This window comes from Catharus ustulatus, chromosome 1 (genome assembly GCF_009819885.2).
Source record: "Catharus ustulatus isolate bCatUst1 chromosome 1, bCatUst1.pri.v2, whole genome shotgun sequence".
In the NCBI taxonomy this organism is placed as follows: Eukaryota; Metazoa; Chordata; class Aves; order Passeriformes; family Turdidae; genus Catharus; species Catharus ustulatus.
The window spans coordinates 36252036-36269426 of NC_046221.1; the positions used below are offsets into that span (position 1 = coordinate 36252036).

Here is a 17391-nt window from a genome sequence, read left to right on the forward strand (position 1 = left end):
CTGCAGCAACAGCCAATTAAAGTGAAGTAAAAAAAAAGGAAAGATTTTCAAGGTTAAATCTATTGTGGGAGGTGATTTAATTGCTCACAGGGTAGGGGGATTGGGAGCCCAAATAGCCAAATCAGTGCAGCTGGAATAATGACACCCAGCAGCCTCCCAGGAAAAAGGGGAGATAAGTCTGTCATGAAAGAGGCTTAAGATAACTCACATTATATCGCATTTGCTGTGGGCTAAGCCTGCACACAGGACAGTTGCTATGGCTTAGCTGATGTGCAGTAACTTCTTAAGCTCTCATACCTCAGTCACGTGTGTGAGCCCTAAGACTGTAGAAACACAAGTTAGATCAGATTAGCAGAGTTCCACATAAACACACAGAACTTAGAAATGCAGGAAAAGAAATCAGAAATTTATTCAGGAAGAGAGACAAAACCACTTCCTTTGGGATTTGTTTTTTTGTAGACTCAGTTCAAATTCCTCCAACATCCTAACCCTGCACTTGTGTGGTATACAAGAAAGGAACCGCTACAAGAAGAGTGAAAGTCAATTATGTTGTTGTTAACATAATGCAAAACTAAACATAAATTTCAATTGTGTGCTGAACTGAGTGAAAAGCAGAATGAGGAAATGAGCATTTTGGTGAGAATAAAAAACAAATCTATGCTTTGGGAACCAAGAACAACACCCAGGTTTAGTGACAGAGTCATGGAAACAGCACTTTTTCTCAGTGTTTCCCACGGAGCTTGTTCATAGAGGTCAAATGTCCTTTAGGACAGAGAGCAAAAAATGGTGCAGCTCAAGGCTCTCGTGTGTGTCTTCCAGGGCCTGCTCCCATGACCAGAGTAAAACAAAGTGGATAGTTTCAAGAGCAGAACACTGCCTCAATCAATGACCAAGGCACTCTAGTATAACATCAGACTTAAATATAATTTCTTGCTCCAAATCAGGCAAGGAAGGGATCTGAACATCATCTTCCTCTACCCAAAGTGAGAGCTGTATATGGATTTAGGTCAACTATAAGCAGCAGAGACCACAAGTGCTGTACTACAGGCAGCAGACATCCATGGTCCTGCTTCTCATTTTGTCAAAGCTGGAGCCTGAAAACCTAATCAGGGCTATTGGTTAGGGCAGGGAATGAGCCATTTCAGCATATAATAAGAATAAGCAGCTGCCATCCCCACCCCTTCCTCTGGCAGCAGCAAGTCTGGTGCTCCTGAACTGTCCTCCCTACTTTCTCCATAGTCCTATCTTTCCCTCTCTCCCTTCCTGTGGTAGAATGAACCTAGGCTTTAACTGCAGGCAGCAAAATTCATTTTTTTCTGATGCTGCTGAGATGCCTTAAGCTGAATCTGGTGTAAGCACAGCACTTTTGCCTAATAAATCTCATTTTGTTCCAAACTGTATATGCAAAAGCTCACAAAGAGATGTACCATCTGCCAAAAAAGAAAAGTTTTGTTTCATTCTCAGGGTATTTACAAATGATAAAATGAAAAAAGTCTTGTTTTCCAGTCCAATCAAAAGGATTTTTCTGTATTTTCTTCAAAAGACAAACTAAAAACCAGAAAATCTTAGAAAGATGTGAAATAAAGAAGCAATCTGTTATAAATCAGAGACATAGATGACCTCAAAGATGAGTAACGAAAAAAGATCCATGAAAGAGAGATCCCTAAGTACATTAAAGCAGTAGCTGAGGTAGAAGCCACTCAGTGTGAAACCTGTGATTTCAGCAAATTCTGCATCAAAATCCCTTCCTTTTTATTGAGCCTCCAAAAACTGCCCCCCAGCTGGAGAAAAGGGTGGTATGCAATACCCTGGAGAGTCCTAGAAGGCAAAAAAAAGGCAGAAATTAGCTCTTAATACCAAGTGTTTGCCTGCTGGGTAAAAAGAAAATGGCATAACTGAGGAAGACGTGGTGACCTTGTTGCCTGGAAACATTTAAAATGTGCTTTGTTAGTGTCTTTCCAGTTGGCTGGGATAGACTTGGCAGTACAGGACAAGCCAGAGGTGTTGGCTGACTGCAAGCAACCTGACAGTGGCTCGTTTTCTGCGGAGTAATTCTGCCCTTTGTGTCGAGAGTAATTTGGCTGGTGAAATGTTCTGCACCACGTTTGCTGCTCCAGAGCACCTGTGGTGTTTAGCACCTGCCCTGATGCAAAGTTTTCTAGAGGGGAAGGGAAATGCAGGCTACCTGAGCAGCTTTAGGGGAAGGCTTTCCTATTCCACAGCCCTCTCGTGCTGAAAACCAGAATAATCAGCCTGATTAGTGCTGAGCTGCACCTCTGCACAGTCTTTGCTAACCTTGGAAATTCAATTACAGTAATTTCGTGACTATAAGGTGCACCCTTTTGACTAAAATTTTCTCCTGAACCCAGAAGTGCGCCTTATAGTCTGGTGCGCCTTATGGTCGTGAAATTACTGGAGAAATTATTTCATCTGGGCTGGTGCTGTTTATTCATCTAGCTTTTGAGATTAAGTACATGCTATGCTTATGAGTTGATTGGGCAGTTCTGGATGTGGCAACACCTTCCAAGGGAACAAATATTCTTGGATTCTTTTGCTGTTGTACTATCCAGGATCCTCAGACTGTTTTCTCTGATCCTACCACAAACATCATACTCCAGCCTCAGAATGAAAATGTGATATCTGCCATTGTACATTTAATCTCCCAGTATTTTCTAAGAATGTGTTCAGCTTTTATCCATTTTACCTCATGTTCAGGTAAATTTTCTTTACTTACAAGAGTTTATCTGAAGATGAACATAGTGACTTGATAAATGTATGATTCAAACCAAAAGACAAAACACAGTAATAGCACTAAATAAAAGGGAGTTCAATGGCAAATTTCTGATAGAGAAAGCGGAAGAAATCTTGCCCCAAATTCTGTTCATAGGTTTTCCACTTATGGGTCTTCTGCATTTATATAAATTACCATCTCCTCTGCAAAAGATTATTAATCTTGTTTTATCTGGGGACTGATGAAATTTGTGGTGTTACTCATGCTGCCTTCTACTGAGGAGCACCAATGCTTGTGGTTATTTGGGCTAGGTTACCACAGGTGGAGAAATCAGGCAATGAGAGCTGGGTTGCATTCTTGGTGTTTTGTCACCTCAAACCGGATGATAGCAAACTTTGCAACAGCAGTTTTCACATGTCAGAGAAGGTGAGGAGTCTTTGTCAGCATCAGTAAGAGCTGTAGTGGGTCTCTCTCAGACTCACACAAACTCAAAGGAACCCCGCTTTGCCCTTCCATCCTGTAACATTATTCACTTCACAAATTAGACAAAACACACAATTATATCTTCATCTCAGTATCTTGAACAGATGAGTTGGCAATTAAGCCTTTTCTATGCCCTACAGGAGAAGTGGATGCAAACAAGAAGATGAAAAAGAGTGTTTTTGACACATCATGCCTTTTGTAACTTGCAGGACAGTTACTGCAGGAGAGTATTTCTCTGGAGAGTTTTTTCCTCAGATACTTTTACATCTGGCTTTTAATGCAGAATTCATTAGCACTTTAAGTCATAATAATGGAAAGTACATTGAGATTCTGAAACAAAAACAGTTGTTATTACAAAGTATTAAACATTGAGTAAAAGAAGCAGCTCCTCAGTGGCACGTAACAGTTACAGCTTTTATGCCACACATCACTTAAAGCCACTTATAACTACTATTATTAGGCATAAAAGCCCACTTGGGTTTTATGGATGCTGGAGAACTGAGACAAAAAGAGAACAGTGTCTTGATCATCATAAATTTTTGGCTCCTGATCAAACATGGTCATAAGAAAAATGGATATTATACCAGTCCAATTGTGTAGGGAAAAAAAAAAGTCTGAAGATTTAAATACAATGTATCTACGAAGATTTTATTGTAATTAGAACATAGCAGAATAACAGCAGCAACCTGCAGTGATATCATCAAATCAAGGCTGTTTCTATGGGAACACCACCAACTCCCAGAAATTATCGTGTCAGTTTGCCATAAATAGAAAAAAAAAATCAGGAGGGGAAAAAAGGAGAAAAGGGAGGAAAGAAAGGGGGAAGAAAGATTAAAGAAGAAAGAGAATGAAGAGAGTTAGGTCCTCTCCTTTGATACTTACTGCCAACACGTCAAGTTTTATTCTAAAAAAAGCATAGTGAGATAAAAATGTCAGTTGTGCTGGTCTTACCACCAATTTGAGGTCTTGAACACCTTTTCTGAAGACTTTCCAAAGGGTTTTGTGGAAAGAAAACACATGCAATGCATTGTTCTATACTCATCTCCCTGCTTCCTGATTTTCTACAGCATGAGTGAGCTCAAGGTTAGTGTGGGAGAGAGAAATACTTTTGATCATAGATACTTGCTCTGTTTCCTCATTCCCATTCTTGTGCTAGCTCTGTAATTTGAAGGTCTGGCCTGAAAGGGATACAACTACAGAGAAAGAAGAGTAAGCCATGAACACACAAACAGGAATTATTATTTCCCTCCATATGCTTATCTGATTGTCTCCCTTTCCCAGCAATCTTCTTTCCAATAGCTACCTCCATCCTTCCAGTAACCACATAAACAGAGGGAAACCACTCAAGTTCCTCTCAGGAGTACCTAGAGAAGTTCTGCCCCTTTGGGCTCCTGTCCAGCAGCATTTCTGCCCTCTGACACTCAGGGAGCTTGTTTCCCTGGCTCTCCTCACCATTGACACAGGTTCCCTTCCGTGGAGTTAGTGCCTTTCCAAAGAGCAGCCCAGGCCAGGAGGATCAGATTCCCGGCACTGTATTCCCAGATGTGAAACTCTCTTGCTTATGGTTTTTCACTACTGTTTTTTCCCAATTGCAAGGTATCTGCTCTATTCTCAATCATTCTCATTAATTTCTCCTTCTCCAACCATTCCTCCTGTAATTATCCATTACACTCTGCTTGAGTTCATGGCCTATTGTTGTTAGTAATATTTATTGAATGCCACACCATAACCTGTGTTATTTTCTTTATATGAGAACAAATCCTCCACTTAGAAGTAGCCCTTGATAATAAATTATTATTGTATTGTACTTCATTGAGTGACTGAAATAATAATGTCACTTTGAGCAAAATGAGACCATGATAGTAACTGCTGCTGACAGTGAACTTGATGATAGTCCTTCAAGTGCAATCTTTCCTCCTTAACCACTTGATTGAAATTCCTATCTGCATACATGACAGCAGAGGGCACTTCCTTCTTCAGATCCCACAATGAGTCTAAAGTACTGTAAGTGGGCTACATTTCAAAGAGAAAAATGCTTTTAAACAGTTATTAAATGGTTGATTCCCCCACCTGTAAAGAATATGTGTGAGCCCACTTGTTCCTACAGGTATTACATGAATATTTTTCATCTGCAGCAGAACATGAAATTTCAGATTTTGTTGTTAAGTGCTGAAATGCTGAACAGGCATTTACTAACACTTTATTTACATCATAGAATGGCTTAGGCTGGAAAGGATCTTAAAGATCATCCTGTTCCATCCCACTGTCATGAGCAGGGACACTTTTCACTAGACCAGGTTCCTCAGAGCCCCACCCAGTGTGGCCTGGAACACTTCCAGGGATAGGGTATCCACAGCTTCTCTAGGCAACCTGTTGAAATGCTTCACCACCCTCACAGTAAACAATTTTTCAGTTTCAAAAGAGAAATCTTAGTTTCAAACAAGGCTATACTTTTCTTTAGACACAGAGGGCTGAATTATTACTTCAAAGAAAATCTGAAGGATTTTCAATAATATACCTATGCGTTCAAGTTGAAAATTTGCTTATGCAAACAAATCATGAGCCCTGCTACCTGCATGCTTCCTACTATCCAACAGCACAGACTGGCCCCTCTCTATGAGCATGATTTTGACCAGTATTTCAGGTTGGATTGGTGGTGAACTAGACAGAGAAGAGGAGCACTCTAGATAGAAGTAGAGTACAAGGAAGTGCAATAATTTGCTGAGAAGAGTCAGTTGTGTCTGAGTTACGTCAGGAGCTGCAAGGACAATCTGGTCACTTGTACTCACTATGAGCAGGTCACTCTCACCTCGCTTTCAGTGCTGAGTTGCACATGCAGCATTAATATCTGTGCATGCCACGATGTAGGAAACTGTTCTGGGTAAACTCTGAGCTAAACCCTTGACATCAATGCTTAAGAACAGAAGTGTTCAGAATAATAGGCCTGCGATGCAGAGAAACACTCGCGCTGCTTCTCTGCTACAATGGGATAGCTGAAGCAAAAGCAATTTCAGGGGGCGGGTTGGGAAGGAGGGGAGGGATGGCGGGAGGAGGAACTCTTGCAAAGATCACAAAGTATCTTTCTATTTCAAGAAAGTGGCAAGGGAAAGCATCCTTTTCGAACACATTATTTGTGCCTCCTAATTATTAACTTCAAGTAGGCTCCCCCTGGTGGGGATGAAAAGGGCACGCTCTGAAAAGTGAGAGCCCGAAATGGTATTCTGATTCTTGCCCTATTTCACTTTTCACCCTAATTGCAGCCTAGCACCGGGCATGCTTTCAGCTCATTATTCTCTACAGAGGCCTGCTAATGGTATTTCATCTGCTGCCTAATTCTACAGCTTTAACATGGAAAAATTCCTTTCAAATTCAATACCGACAAGAGCAAACTGTAGGTCTGCCTCTCTGCTTTTTGTTTAGCTGTTCAGTAACTGGATAAACATTAACCAGCTGGATAGTGCAATTATAATTTTTTTAAGGTACTGTAAATGCTTGCAACAGCATAGTATCTGGCAGCCTCACGAATATTAATGAATGCATTCTTGTTCCACTCACACTGTTAAAAGTGATTAAGTACTTTCATAGAGGTCATGCAGAAAATGAATGGCAGAACCAAGCACCGAGGAAAATGCAAAGTTTTTTTCCTAAGAGATACTTTTCAAGACATCCCACAGCACAAACAGAAATAAGCGGAGGAAACGCAATTAGAGAAAGAATTTACATTGGGCACTAATTATTTACCAGGAGCCTGAATGTACTTAGACATCATTTCCAATGAACTCAGCAAACAGCTTGCTCAACAAGATCAGGAGTAAGGGTTTAGGATTTGGATTAAAAGCACAAAAAAAAGTAAACACTAATATTCCCCTCTTGGGAAATCATCTCTACTAATTATTTGTCTACAGCTTTCCTCAATATTGCTGTCTAAACTGCATTTGTAAACATGGCTTCATTGTTCTGTAACAAGAAATCCATGAACTTTTAGGAATTTCCTGCAGGACTGCATTAGAGAAAATTTAAGTTTTGAGCTATTATTGATTCTTTATAGAAAACACTTCATTTGTACCAATAAAAAGGAGAAAGGTAAATATTTGGAGACAAATATATAGGAATATCTGTGTTCATACATAGAAATGTCTCTGTTAATTGTGTTAGCTTTAAAGCTAACAAAGTCATCAAACACAATGACTGAGACTATTATTGTAACAATTTCAAATGTTGAAAGCTATAAAGAAGTGTAATCAAATGGCATCCTGAAAGGACGAAACTTTTTTAAAATTTTTGCTCTTAAGCTTGTATGGTTCATGCATTTTAATGCAAAAACTATTTCTTACATTAGTCACAAATGCCTTGATCTCTGGGTATTTTTGTGTATTTTAGAAGTGCATGCATAAACAAAGGCAAATACAAACCAATTTGTATTTTTTGAGATGTATTTAGCCTTGATCGAAGTTGGTATTTTATTTGTGTGTTAAAGTTATGTATTTTTTGTTTGTGTTCAGTGGTGACAAGAAAGCTTTACATGTGCTTTTTATTCAAAACACCAAGGCACAAATGCTGTAAGAAGATTTTCAGCTTTTTCTTATATTGTCTGGAAGGGGAAAGAAGTGTAAGTACTTAGGATAAGTATAAGCACCTCTTTGGCAAGTATTTGTGTTGACACATGCCAGCAAAGCCTCACAGACTGTTGTTCTCAAAACCAGCAACCATACCAAAGAGTTCTGGTTCTTTCTCTGTTTGGGACATGCTGCCTCCTCTTAATTGGTTTCATTTATTCCAGGTATTTTTCATTTCCTTGTATGGAATTTTGAGGAATCTTACAGATGACAGTATCATAAACACTTTTAGTGCCGAAGGGTATTTTTAACTAAGAAATGGTCAATTATATATTTGTTAAAATGATCATAATCTAGTATTGAACAAGTTATGAACAGGAGGAAACTTCTATGAAGTTATATGTGGGTTGTAATTTATATTTGTTTGTAGTAAAAAAAAAAGTGAATCAGAATGAAATTTCTCTCCGTCTCCATCAGATACTGTAGCAGCTCACCAAAGGCCATTCACATCTCTCCTGTCTATAATGACCATGTCTTCTTTGTATAGAAGACAGAGACTCTGCTTCCTCCTATTTGAGGTTAGATTTATCCTGACATTCATTTGTACTCTTGTACACTTTTGTCACATTTTAGAAACTATAGGCTCATAATGAAGTTAGTTTTTGTCAAAAGGACCAGGACCAGAAATGGAAAGGGTGCAAAATTTCTCGTTAAGTCTGACAAGGTTGAAGATACCTTCAGCCGGAGTTCAGCTGTGCAGGACACAGTAAAGGAAAGAAATGAAAAAGGAGAAAAGTACCAGGTGTAGCAGCTGTAGGAGAAAAGTCCCAGCTGTCATCTCTGAAATACAAAGATGACAGGCCAGGGCTGTTATGTTGCTCAGCACAGCCACTCAGAAATCTTCTCCAGATCAACCTCAGAGACATGTTCCCAACCTGTGACAAAATCCCTAAAAAACACTTACAGTTACTTATTAAACGGTATCAAGGAACTACAGAGAACCAGTAGCCTAAGCCACATACAGAGATTCTCCTTTTCTAAGGAAATTGATGTATTGTTTGCTCCATCTTAAAAAGTATTTGTCAAGAGTAAAATTATAGTTGTGATACACAAGATAATTTTTAATAGCTATGCAGGCAAAATATATGGAAAATAAAATTGCATTTATGGTTATGCATTTAAAATATATCAATATTAGTTACAAATACATTTTAGGCAAATTTTCAGTATTTGAAACGCTTCAAAGAACCTTAAATTGGTAGATAATAAAACCCAGGAAAAGAACATCCTCTATGATACAGTAGGGTCAGTTTTATCCCTGATGCATTACTCTTTCTGTGATCTTGGATATACAAGCAGAAGGAGAAGGAGGAGGAGGAGTATTACATGTGGAGAACTGGAAGAAATGTTTCAGTGCATTGGCCTTCACAGAACTACAGTAATTTCACGAATACAAACCACAGCGTTTTGACCAAAATTTTGGTGGAAACCCAGAAGTACAGCTAATACTCCGGGGCGGCTAATTTATTAACAAAAATGTGATATCTGCCCTTACCTGGTACCATGCCAGTCCTGTCCCGAGCCGAAATGGTTTGAAATCCATGGTTTCCCGTTGTTCCGACAATGGACCAATCAGAGAACAACTTATTGCCTGCCTATGGATGACGGCTTTACTGAGGGGCGGGGGTTTTTATCAGGGCACATTCTCTTGGCGTGTTCTCTTCTCGGCGTGTTCTCCCCTCGGTGAGTTCTTCCCTCGGCATGGCTGCGGAGACTAGCGTACAACGCGGAGTTTAAATTGAAAGCGATTAACTATGCAAAAGAACATGGGAATAGACCTGCAGCTAGAGAATTCAGCATTAATGATTGCATGGTATGCAGATGGAGACAGCAGGAGGACGAACTTCGTCTTACAAGAAAGACAAAGAAAAGTTTCCACGGCCGTAAAGCAAGATGACCAGAGCTGGAAGACAGACTTTACCACTGGATTTCTGAGTGAAGGGCAGCTGGCTGAAGCTTATCAACTGTCGCCATTCAGATAAAAGCCAAAGCAATTGCAAATCAATTGCATATAGAAGAATTTAAAGCAGGAGCGTCTTGGTGCTTCCATTTCATGAAGCAACGGCAGCTCTACATTCATACAAGGACCACGGTGTGTCAGCAGTTGCTGGTGGACTACAAGGAAAAGGTAACCACCTTCCAGAGTTACTGCAAAAACAAGATCTCTGAAAAAAATATACAGTGACATTGTATAATCAACATGGACGAAGTCCCCCTCACATTTGATATGCCATTGATAAGGACCGTGGAGCACACCGGAACACCGACGGTACCAATAAGAACCACAGAGAATGAAAAGATGTCGTTTACGGTTGTCCTCGGCGTTTCGCTAGCAAGGCAGAAATTACGCCCCATGGTAATTTTTAAAAGAAAAACCCTCCCTAAAGACAAATTTCCAAATGGAATAAAGGTTGCCATTAATTCAAAAGGCTGGATGGATGAAGACGCAATGCAGACTTGGCTAACGGAAGTTTATGGTGGCACACCGAATTGGTTCTTTAATCAGTTGCCGGGACTGCTAATTTTTGATTCCATGCGTGCCCACATGACGGAAAGTGTGAAAGAAATCGTGAAAAAGAAGAACTCGGAGCTTGCTGTAATACTGGGTGGTTTGACCAAAGAACTGCAACCTCTGGACATAGGTATTATTCATTCCTTCAAGGCTAAAGTGCGATTTCTGTGGGAAGAGTGGATGATGGAAGGCGAGCATTCCTACACCGACACCGGGAGGCTGCGTAGGGCAAGTTACGCTACAGTCTGCCAGTGGATACTGGATGCCTGGGGTGAGGTAACTGCCACAACTATCATCCGAGGGCTCACCAAAGCTGACATCATTCCAGGACTGACCAGCAATGCCATCGCGAGTACCGAAAGTGATAACTCTGACGGTGAAGATACAGGCGATACTGGTTCAGGTTTGCTGGATCCCACCATTGCCCAACTGCTGATTTCCAATACGGAGGACGAAGAGTTCGAAGGTTTCATGGAAGATGAGGCTGCTGATGAAGCGGCTGATGAATGAAAAATGAAGTTGTTTAAAAGTTTAATAAAAGTGTGTGATATTTTTCCGTATTTTTTAAGTGTTTTCAGTCTTGTGTGGCTGCGCGGCTAGCTGGGCTCACGTGGGGGGTGGGGGGGGCTGAGCTCGGCAGCGCTGAGCTCACACAGGGGGTGGGCGGGGCTGAGCTCACACGGGGGGGCGGGGCCCTGGGCTCGCGCAGATGAGCAAGGGGAGATGTGGCTCCGCTCAGAGCTCAGCTGCCCGCCCGTGCGGCTGAGAAGCTGTTTAAAGGCAACGCGGATCCGTTGGGAATGCTCGCAAAATGACCACACTATTGTTCGTGTCTTTTTCGGCTTGTAAATAAAACTTGCAGGGAACGCTGCAGCAGCTATTGTCTGTGTCTTTTTTCACTTGGAAACAATGTTTCCAAGGTCAGCAGTAAGCCAGTAAGCCCCGGTGATCCACGATTGTGTTACTAAATGATGACTTTGTGAAAGTTCACTGCGAATGAAAGTGCGGCTAATATTCGGGTGCGGCTTTTTTATTGACAAAGACATCAACATTGTTGACGCACCGGAAGTGCGGCTTATACTCCGTGCAGTTTGTGTTTGTGAAATTACTGCACTTGAAGTTAGTGCAGAAGTCTTTGGCCTCTTCCACTGCCATCGTGAGCTCCAGAAGTGCCTTCCTTCTGATTCAGCACTGGAAAGTGAGGACCTCTTTCCTTTTTCCTTTTCATCTACATCTCCCAAAGACAAAGCAGAAAGAGAAGACTTTCATGACTCCTAGGTATGCAATCCAGTAGGATCCTCTGAATGAAATATAATGCGGGACAAGTTTCTGTAACTAACCAAGAGGCAGAAGTATCTCCTGCAGTTTTTTAAATGTGGGTGAACTGTGTACCACAGCACCAAGCTGATTGTTCCAGATCAGACCAGTGTGCAACTTTTGTACTGGGTCAGTTCAGCCCAAAGGTGGAAACAATTGCTGCTGCACTGGACAAATTCTGCAGTCATTATGTGGACCTTGTTGGGAAGTGAAAGAAATTAAATGAAAGTCACAGAAATGGGACAAAACCAATTTTTTCCTGCAGCTCTTGCAGGCTGTTCCTCTGGAGTTCTTTTACTATCTAATCCAAAAGGTGGACAAAGTTCATTTCAGCATTAACAATCTAAAATCAAGTCTCAGATGAGACTAATTTGCATGAATAATGAAAGTAGTTTTCAAGTGTGGTATTATATATTTATTTTTTTAAAAGTAAATGCTGAGTAAATGCTGACATTTTGATTTTTCTGGAGCACTACCTATGACCCTCTTGGCTTTGTTTTGTACTTTGAAGTTCAGACTAGTGATCAGCTGGAAATGGGTTTAGAGCTCCCTGACTGCTGTGGAAGCAACTGGGCTAGATACTTAGGACTGAAAATTATTTAGTCTGGCAAGCAATCAGGAGAATATTTTCAGAATAAAAAATCAAACTCACACTTCCGGAAAGACAGGATATGAAGATGTAGATCACTGATTTCTGTGTCCCTGTTCTGATGAGCAGAAGTGCCAAAAGAGCCCTTTGTTTTACCACCAATCTCAGGCTGACATTGCCATCATTCAGGTCCAAGTGACATTGATTTGTTAGGATTGCTTTATAAGCGAGCAAGGCAATGAAAAACACTATTTTACATTTTCTACAGCTAAACAGGTTTTCCAGAGAAATCCAGAGAAGATGGGCCTGCCTCTCAGCCACCTGAAAACACCATCTGAAGGCTGCTGGGCAGACTGGAGCCCACATTATCATCATCATTCCTGGGACACTTGCACAGGACAAACTGGGGGCGCCCCAATCCTCCAGCTGTCTGGCAAAGCTGCTCCACTGCCCTGACAGAAACATGGAAGGCTCATTAGGGCAAGACCTTATCATTCCCATCTACGAGCAGCCTTGGAATAAATCCAGAAGAAAACAAGATGATTTTTTTTTTTTACTCCAGATGCTTATAGCACACAATCCTGTAGGGGTACAAAAGTCAAGGCTTGTTTGTAGGGGCCAAGGGAGCCCAGCTATCTCCAAGAGCAAGGCCCTCAGGGCACTGAAGTGGTTGGGCAGGTGGACGTGTTTGGGCAGGGGAATGGGTTAGTGCCACCTTTTTCCGTGCTATGGGGCAACATTATGGCATCCATGTGGGCTTTTAAAAATAGCTTTGGCTGCGCCGAGACAGCAGTATGTGGGAGGGAGGGTGCGCCAGGCTGCAGCTGGACTTCACCCTCACACCAAAGCGGCCGCGCTGCCAGGGGTGGGGATGGAAAGCGGGGCCCGGGGTGGGCGGGGTGTGTATGTGCGTGCCTGTGAGTTAAATTACTACTTTTAAAAATATGGATTTATTTTTATTCCCTGGTGCAGACCGGGGCGGGCTTTTTCCCCTCAGGATCTTGCGATCGCTGCGCTCCTTTCCCCGCCCCCCGCCAGGGCAGACGGGCGGCCGCCGTACCTGGCGCCCTGGGCCCGGGAGGAGCCGGCCCGGCCCCGACGGCACCGGCGCCCAGCAGGTGGGCACGGCGGCGGGGCTGGGGGTCCCCGGTGCCCCCGGCTCCCCTCACAGCCCCAGCCAGCCGGGAGCGGGGCCGGGGCGCGGCCCCTCGGTCCCCGCTGCGGCCCGGCCGGGGCTGTCCCGGTGCCGCGGGGTCAGGGACGGCTGGGCGGGCAGCGCTGGTGCCGCGGCTCGGGCAGCGAGGGCTGGGGCTCAGCCGTGCCCCCGCCCTGCCGTGGGGGTGCTGCCGGCAGCGGAGAGGCGGCGTGGCTGAGGTCAGGCACGGCAGCGTGTGCGCGGTGCTGCTCCTCTGTTTTGTCAAGCAGAGGAGCGCGGGTTATTTTCCGGCTGCGGTGGATGGCAAGAAGTTGGGGTTTTTTTCCTAGTTCTCGTCCTTGAAGTAGATGCGCTGGAATAGGTCAGCCGAGAAAACGGGGCTGAGTGATTGTAAAAAGTACCGTGTACTTATGTACATATTGGAGGGAGAACGCTGAAGAAATGTTGGAAAGAAGCTCTTAAAGGTTTAATTATAATTAACATGGATACAATTGAGACTAACACCTAGTGACTTTCTCATCAGCCTGTTGGCGTTAATACAGAGCAACAGGGAATGTGTTGGTAAAGGGTAGCATGCGGATTTTTTATTGTATCTCTTCGGGTATGCTCAGAGTTTGCAAAGGCATAGAGATGATGGGCTGTGTGACAGCCCGCATCTCGGGTTGTGGAGGGGAGCTGGGCTTGTGTCGCTCAGGAAATTCAGGAGTTTGAGAATAGGGAGGACACGAGCCCAGCGTGCCTCTGTTTTGTTTGGTCCTGAAAGTAGAGTATTACTAAGAGAGATTTCTGAAAGATAGAAAAATAAGTCTGGTTTAGGAGAGGAAAAACTGGTATAAGATAAAGTTTGATGATTTCCACACAGAGCGGTCTTGGGGCAGTCTGGATTTATGGGCTAAAGTCTGCAAGTGCTCCTGCTGATTCAGACAGTGACATATTGCTGAAATTGCGATAGCAGTGGTACCTGTCACAGTGCACGCTGCTTGAATCAGGTCCTTGAACTGGTTGCTGATATAATCAGTGTTTTCAGTTTCTGTATATGCAGTACAAGTTCCTGTTCGTTTCACAACGTGTGTTTGTGTAATCGGTGTTAACATCTTCAGTCCGCGTGCTTCGTGCTGAAGGACGAGCCATGGGGCAGGCGATCCAGCAAACGAACGCAACTTTCCTGCGCGATGTCTGGGACACTTGTTAGGCACTTGTGTGCGTGGGGACAGTTCCCGTTCGCTGCGTGAACCTGTGACCCAAAACCGTGTCCCGGCTGGAATGCGCAGGCGGTGCAGACGCTGCTGCCACCACCCACGGCTCGCACGGGACATTGCCCTGCGTGCGGAGGAAAGGTTGAGTCTGCTTTGCTCTCAGGTACCGACTTCCATGTGCAAGACAACATATGAGGAGCTCAGTGTGGGACCCTTAAAGCAGATTGTGTAAGTGTGGTTTTTTTAATTGGTAGGCTGCTTTGGCTGTTTTGCTGTAGATGTTGATGACAAAATCTGGGTTAGACTCATAACCAAGAAGAATGCTGTGGGAGTTGATGTTTTTCCTGTAGAAGATGCAGGTTACGGATTGGGGCTTGCAATTTAAGTATGAAACTTTTTGAAATTGTCTTTTTTAAGAAAGGATCTATATTCTCTAAAGACAGGGATGTATAAATAGTTTGACCAGCTTTGCATACAGACTTTGGTTGCTTAGGGGCAGATGCAATGTTTAATTCATTAGCTGCAGTGCTCAAGTTATTGCTGGTTTGGATCTATGCCTGAAAATAATCGAGATGCACTTGAAATTCAGATTCTGTGATTGTATTGCACTGGAAAGGGCAACATATGACTGTATTTATCAAATCATGTAGTATAATACAAAGCAACTTCCTCTTTTGTTCTCTTATTCCTTCCACACCTTCAAGAGGAAATACAAAGATCCTGTAACATCTCAATTTCTTTTGCTGCAGTAGGGGAATGTACAGTCAATGTTTGGAGTCTGTACATAACAACTACTAAATCTGAACTTACAGAAAGTATTTAGATAGTTCCTTTTTAACAGTAAATCAAAACGCAGCAGTGTCAGTTCTCAGCAATCCCACCATAAAAGTCAGCACTGTTTCTTAAATGTCCTAACAGGATATAGCCAGATGCTAATAGATGATCTTTATGCTTAGTAATCTTATTGCTTGATGAGGTCAGTATTTTGGGAAACTCATTGTCCTCTGAAAAGAAGACCTTGAACAGAAAATAATCTTTTAGTCATAACAAATAGAATAGAATTTTAAGACAGAGATGTTGAGAACTTCAGAGTAGAATAACACAATTTGCAATTTTAAATCTAAAATAAATATTAACTTGTGTTAAGTATTAAGAAATTTAATATTAATAATTTAAAATATTTTAGTTCCAAAGAGAAGCAAAGCAGTGAAAAGACTGATATCAAATCTCCTTGTTTGTAAGTCATAAATCACCCATAGGAATTACATTATTTTTTTCAGAATCATTCACTTTTGTGGAAGCTTTTCTTCTCTGCGCTCTGGGGCTGAGACAAGTTCTGTTCAGTCATGCAAAGTCAGTGAGACTGGACAGGCTCAGCTCAGTTTTCTTGTCCTGTAAGTTGCTGATCCTGCATGTGTGTGAGCATCAGCTGCCTTATTATTTGCAGTTTATTTAAGTTCTAATAAATGAGATCACATTTTAAAAGTTGATGCTCTGGGGACATGATGCTAGGCTCTGCTGCACCAGAATAAAGATCCCTATCTTCTTCAGAGTGTATATGAAATTAGTATCTAAATAAACATAATAATCAAGTGAGATACACAGTAAAGTCTTTTATCTAGAAGTCTTTAGTACTCACATTACAGTGAGTTACCAGTGGCTGCTATGCAGTTTTGAGGTGCAGCTTTTTGGACTGCCTTTAACACTGTTCTTATAGATCTTCCTCAATTAGACTGTGTTCTTACACAAAGTAGTTACTGTCTTTGAAAGACTGAAGCTTTCAGAAAATGGGCTTATAGTAGCAAAATCTTAATGGTACTTCACAGTTGCTTTTTTATCAGTGGTCATTCTGCAGCAGGGTTGTCTGGTGGCCTCGTAGCCAGGATGAACAGAGATATAAAGAGTGCAATATTTGCAAACAGAATAAAACATCCTTGGGGCTTCCAGACTGGAAAGAAAGAAACTGTATTTCCAGGCAAAACTGTATTTTGTTTTTTTTTTAATATGCTCACCTTAATTTGACTTCTGAGTATGGTGAAGTGGACTAATTCAGTATTACATACATGACAGCTGTAAAGATGCCTTTTGATTGCTTTGAAAGAATGTGAAACAGCTAAAGGGTTTTCACAAGATGCGAAAAGCATGTTTTCATGCCATGGTAATTGAAACAACAGCTGAAACTGATTTCACTACCAGAAATACCTCTCTCTCAAATCATGCATGGAGACCTAATTCTTCTTTGCATTGACCCTGTGTCATCTTTCACCGTTGTTACAAATAGATGATATATAACTCTCTGTGGTGTGAATGGTGTCACTCTGCAGCCAGCCCAGGCAGATCAGAGCACCATAGCAGCTATGCTACAGCTGCAGTCTAAGTGCTAAAGTGAAAAGTGGAGGCAAACTGGGCCAAAGTCCCTACATTATTAAGTTCACCGAGCATAAGAACAGAAAATTCAGCATGAAAGGGTTTGCTCAGTCTTGACCCTGCTCTTACAAGTGTCTCAGAAAATTAAACAAATTGTGTCTGCTCTGCAGCTTCTGTGTAATGGATATTCTGTATCCTCCATCTACACTGTGGCAACTGCCGCGCCTGCCTTGATAAATTGAAGTGTTGGCTAGAAATTACAGTGCTTCTGCTTCATTCATAAGAGAGGGCTAAAGTGAACGTAATGAATGAATAGGTTTAGAGATAGTAACCCCTTTGTGTTGGTCCCTTTCACGAGCCATAGACAGGTCTCTAAATGACTGCTGTACCATTTTACTTTTTCTAGTTACTATATCGTGTTTTC

General features: G+C 42.1%; 1 protein-coding gene across 2 annotated transcripts in view; it reads left to right on the forward strand.

Annotated features, from left to right (window-relative positions):
* The first annotated feature begins 13303 nt into the window (after positions 1-13303).
* The window catches only part of WIPF3 (WAS/WASL interacting protein family member 3), a 39620-nt gene continuing 35532 nt past the window's right edge, over positions 13304-17391 (forward strand). Inside the window, exons 1-2 of one of the 2 annotated variants that reach the window (XM_033067552.2) lie at positions 13309-13366; positions 14505-14828. The gene's annotated coding sequence lies outside the window, so the exon portion shown is untranslated. Of the gene's footprint in view, positions 13367-14504; positions 14829-17391 lie in introns of both variants that reach the window. The other variant, XM_033067560.2, reaches the window with a different exon arrangement.